Source organism: Tachypleus tridentatus, chromosome 12 (assembly GCF_004210375.1).
Source record: "Tachypleus tridentatus isolate NWPU-2018 chromosome 12, ASM421037v1, whole genome shotgun sequence".
NCBI lineage: Eukaryota > Metazoa > Arthropoda > Merostomata > Xiphosura > Limulidae > Tachypleus > Tachypleus tridentatus.
Window position 1 is genome coordinate 121,342,284 of NC_134836.1, and position 5,669 is coordinate 121,347,952.

General features: G+C 31.0%; 1 pseudogene across 1 annotated transcript; it reads left to right on the forward strand.

Annotated features, from left to right (window-relative positions):
• Positions 1–368: 368 nt before the first annotated feature.
• On the forward strand, positions 369–5,187 carry LOC143234545 (multivesicular body subunit 12B-like; annotated as a pseudogene). Its single transcript, XR_013018706.1, has 2 exons — positions 369–508; positions 3,646–5,187. The product of XR_013018706.1 is annotated as a multivesicular body subunit 12B-like (transcript).
• The last annotated feature ends 482 nt before the right edge of the window (positions 5,188–5,669 follow it).

The window sequence follows — 5,669 nt, forward strand, 5'->3', positions numbered from 1 at the left end:
GCCTAGAATAAAACATTTAAATTATTTAAATTGAATTGATTTTCATTTTAGAATTTGAGTCTGAGGTAATGTACCGTCTGATTTCCAAGTATTTACTAAACTATATAGTATTACTGTTAATGTTTTAATTAATAATATTAATATCAATTATTATATAGTAGTAATTATATAGTATTTCTATTTAGCTGGACACAGTAGATAGCTCGGTGTGGCTTTGCTGTAATAAAAACACACACATTATTTAGTACTTTTATATGTTTTTAACGGTATTATTATCCTACCAAAACCTCGAATTAGTACTAATGCTATTACATATGAAATGTAGAGCAGTGTGACACATCTAATACTTTTCTAAATAAGAATGTAGTAGGTGTTGAATATTGCTGTTATCTGTATAAATTTGCCAATACTTAACGTAAGAGATTAATAGTAATACAGAGTCAGCCAAATTATTGAAAAGTAATTGAGTTGAAACCTAGATGCTATATTCTGGAGTAAGTGTATAATGGTATGGATTGTTTTCACTCTTTAAATTGCATATTCTAGATTTTTTGTTGTCACTTTATGATGCTTTAAATAGTATTTAGAAAATATGAATCTGCTTTAAAATGATAATAGGATTGTTAACTTACAGGAATATTTCATTATTCAGCATGAATTAAACAATGTAAGTTGATGAATTACAAATTTAAGTTTGGTTGAAAATGTTAATTTAATATACCATGGGCAATGAATGGAATGATATAGTAGGACCATCATTAATGACATTGGTGAGGAACAGCCGTTACGTTTACACGGACTGTCATTAATGACATTGGTGAGGAACAGCCGTTACGTTTACACGGACTGTCATTTATGACATTGGTGAGGAACAGCCAGAACATTGGTTAAATTTGCAGATAATACTAAACTACTAAGAATTTCAAAATGTACCAAAGGTGCTGTAGTTTTGTGGAAAGAGATTTGAACTATGTAGGAAGTTTTGTGAACACGTTGTAGATGTCTTTTTAACAAAAGTAAAGCTATGTAAGAGTTTCGTGGAAAACTAGTCTTACTTTAGTGTGTAAAATTCTGTAGAAATTAGTAAAAGAAGATTGTGAAATTTAGTAAAGCATCATAAAGAAAAGTAATTAATCTGATGAGGATTAATAATTTCTGTAGAAATTAGTAAAAGAAGATTGTGAAATTTAGTAAAGCATCATAAAGAAAAGACTTCTTAGCCCAACAAAATCTGTTCATTTGTTAAAAATATTAATTGTTATGTGGATGATAGAAATGACCACAGGCTTACTGTGCTTAAATTTTTAATGGTTCTTGATAAAGTAGATGCCACATAGGACATAAACTAAGAAAAATGTCATTAACTCATTCTATGAAATACTGTTAACCTAATTTTGAAATGTTCACTTTAGTTATGTTATTCTGTAATAGAATTTTAAATTATTAGACAAAGTATCTCATATTCAAGTATTCTGTTTCAATGACCTTGTTTAGAAAAAAGAACCACCAGGATTATTTGAGGTTTGGAATGTTTAATGTGTGAAAATAGGGTGGAAGTAAGTAATGGTATAACTTAAATAGTACAAATTATCCCTTGTTGTCCACTGAAAGTAAAATATGATGAATGATAACTATCAGTAAGGGACATTTTTTTCTTTGGTTTGTTCCTTTTCAGGATTTCTAGTAAGAGTTCCCTGAGACCAACCTAACTACATAGCAAGTATAAGAATAGATTAGGCTTGAACTGTTTGTTGAAAATGTGCAGCTTTGCTAGTAAGAAAGAGTACAGTCAGTTTGTTGTACAATATGAAAAAAATTAGTTTAATTTTTTACTATTAATAACTTATTCTTTGACTGTGCATTTTAATATATTTTTATTTGTGTTTAAGGAAGGACTTTACGAACAACATTGTCATGTTATCTTAGTTAAGTATTTATCAATATTTGCACCTAATTGATTTGGTGGCTAGGATTGGGTGATTGAGGAAGCCATTGGTCTTAAGTCAGCATAATGTTAAAAGTCAGTGTGTATCTTGTCATGCTTGATTTCATGAAATAAGAGTCATAAAAGTCAAAAGTTCATGTAGAATAATTTGATTAGTGTTTGCCCATTATGATTTTAGTGACAGTGATGCTGATGGTGTTTCTGTGAAACCTTATAAGTGTAGTGAGTGTTGGTATTATAAGTCTAAAGTAAAGACATGGTGTGGAATCACCTAACCTAGAGCCAAGTGTTAACAATTTATCATGAAAGTAAAAATATCAATTGAATATTAAACTTGTTACTTCTGTTATATGATGAATTTAACCTACTGAACTAAATTAAGAATATAACAAATCTGTTTTATTGTCTATACTTTTAATTTTATAATTTTAATGCATAGACAGCAATATTAAGTTATATATTTGTTGCTAAGCAACATAACATAAAAGCCATTGTTGGAATACAGTGTTACCAAAACACACTGGCTTTTCCATATATTAGAAGTTGTTAGTCTGATTGGTCGTTAAGAGTAATTATCCTGTGAATATGTCGCAGGTTTATTTTACGATTGATATCAGTTTTGATTGGCTGGAAAACGAATATACTGATGTTTTACTGCCTTGACTGCAATTTCAGCCTCTATGTTGGTCAAGCTTTATTTCAAAACAATTATTCCAGTTAACTGAGAAATGTAAGGTTAGGGTACACTGTGGAGTGGTTGAGGTTAGGTACACTGTGGAGTGGTTGTACTTGCTTTGTTATTTTTGATGAGTTATACACTAGTTTAATATAGTTTTCTGAAATTGAAAGAGTGAATGCAAGCATTCTTGGGATGTATTGAGACAAACAAGTATTTACCTGTATTGTTATCAAGTTCAGATATTTATGAATACTGTTAAGTGAAACTTAGCATTTTTGAAGTTGTATTTTCTAGTGTACAATATTATTTTGTTTTCATATTATGTTACTAATTTCCATTTGCTCGTTACAGAACAATTCTTTTTCAAAGAATACTTAGTGAATTTGAAAACAAGTATCCTTTAAAAGGCATGTTTTATTGTGGAATACTGCTAATTAGAACAAATACCTGATTTCTAGTTGCTTAGTTTTAACTCGCATACAAGACGTGTGCCTATCTGTCTTATCATGGTGAATTTGATTTTAAATTACATGCCCTGACCATGAATTTCATTTTGAGTGACCAACCAGTTTAGTTGTCCAAGATATAAATATACAGTGAACTAATCTTCTTGTAGAAGCAACTTGAGATTTCCTCCTAAACTTAACTAGTGTTGCTAGTTGTTACAAAACAAGTGATGTAATGTTAAAGATGAGATGAACATTAGGTTGACACAGATTATACATCAGTTGTGTATCCAATTTGATTTGAAAATATGACCTTTGTCTTACTGACTTGGCATTCTACCAGCTGATGTACCAAGGTTTAAGTTCCAGTTAACAATCCATACTACAGTCATTACACACTTTTTGTACTTGATATCATATATTATCAAGTATTTATGTATATCTTAGTAATGGATGGTATAATATTTATAACAAAACTACCAGTTCTTTATTAATTGAAATTGTTAATTTGATATTATGGTCATTTAAGTGTAAGATGCATCTTTTAATAAGTAGATTCTTTTGTTGTAATTTAGGAAATGTGTGAGCTACTTCACCAGTAACTATGGATCTTCAGAATGTTTTAAAAGCTTTACCAGATGATCGACCAGTGACCAGTATTTGCGTGGTGGAAGATCCTACTAAATGCCCGCAAGGCTTTCAAGTGGTATCTAGGACTTTTGACCAGGATACAGATGCTGATTTGTGGAAAGACAGAATGTTTGTGAAGCGAATCACCAGATATATTTGTTTTCAAAAGATGAAAACAGTTCTGATGAAGTGGTCGAGTCTATCGCTGTAGTTGGAGAAAGAGAATTTCCACCAGAGTTCACTCTTCTGTTGTACACTATTGATACCCAGCAGAAAGCTACAAAAAAGAAAAATCTGTGCTACAAGTTGATGAAGAAAGAATTGGTGCACAAGTTAGTAACTGATATTATTGTACTGAGTAAATTAAAGAAGCCTCCCTCTGGATTTACCCTTGCAGGAGAATTGAATAGTTTATTAATTTGTTACAAATGCAGACCAGTATCTCCAACAAAGATACCAGGAGGTATAGGTCCACAACCATATGGCTTATCTTGTAACAGTCATTGCTGGAGAGGAAATAATGAACAGTCCTTGGTTCGAGGACAGCAGACATTTTATAGGAGTACAAGTGGTTATGTTGCTGCTTTAGATGGTATTCCATTTACTGTAAATCCAAAATATGCTGATATTAGCCACCTGCTACAGTGTACTATTCCTCACATCATACTGAAGACGGAAGATCAGTTACTAATGCAGTATAACTACAGTTTTCATGTCGAACATCAATCTCAGCAAAGCTTTTCATCCAAATTCACATGATTGTTTTTTAATGTTCATGTTCGAGAACTTGGACTTTAAATAAGTTATAATCAGTCATGGGTATGTACTATAAAAAAATGATGAAATTACCATTGTTAGTGTAATATTAGACATGATAAATGTTAATTCACAGAGAGTACTAACAAATATAAAAATATATACTATATGACATTTTAACTTGTGTGACAAACGAATATTTGTTTAAAGGAAACAACCATTCATGTATATTCTTTTACTGCTGTCAGCTGATAGACTCTGAAAGTTGCAATGCTGATTACCCATATTGACAGTATGGGTGATGTATTCATTGAATGTATGTGGTCAGTCCATTTTACTGGTCTTGTACTAAAGAAGGAACATTGGCTATAATCCTGAATTTAACAAATAACTCTAAATGGAATGCGACAAGCTTTCCCTCGCGTATAGAAGGTTTGAATGCATAAAATTCAGATGTGTTACAAAGGTGCTTGTGGTTAAGATATCTCTGAATTGCAGATGAATGGCTGACTTGGGCTCTGAAAAATAAGAATATAAGGTGTTCATGTGAACAATACAGATATTTGTATCTGTTGTTTCTGGATTGTATTTATATAGTCTCTAGAATATACTAAATACATATCTATAGTTTTATTCAGCATCCTTGTATATTGTATCTGTTTTTTCCTCTCGCACCACAAGCTGTTATTAAATCAGTAGCTTGGAGTAAAATGAACAGTTTATAACTTTGACATGAAATATACTATGGTGGATGATACTTTGTAAAAGGTTGTTGTAAACACATTGACCTCTGCTCTGGTACCTTGTGTGCAGGATTAAGAAAGTTTGTGTTTAGTATACTGTAGCATATAAATTAACAAACATTAGAACTTTAATTTCTATTGTTTTGTGACCACCAGGTGGATACAGTTTTGATTTCTGAAGCTTGGGTATAATTTCTCTACATATTGTTTAAAATTACATTCTCATTTTCATAAATTTCATCTTGTAAATTTGTCATTTAATAACATTTAGTTAATATGATCCAGGCAGACAAAATTTGGCAGGGTAGAAGCCATTTTTAATCAAGTTTTATTTTGCCAACAGGTTCATTGGCCTTTGAATTTTGTTTTCAAGTATGATGGCAATAAATTTAAAGAAAGGCTTAATACATATTTGAATGATTAGGGCTAACTTTAAGTTTGTTTTTTTAAGGTTAGTGAATGGAATGACC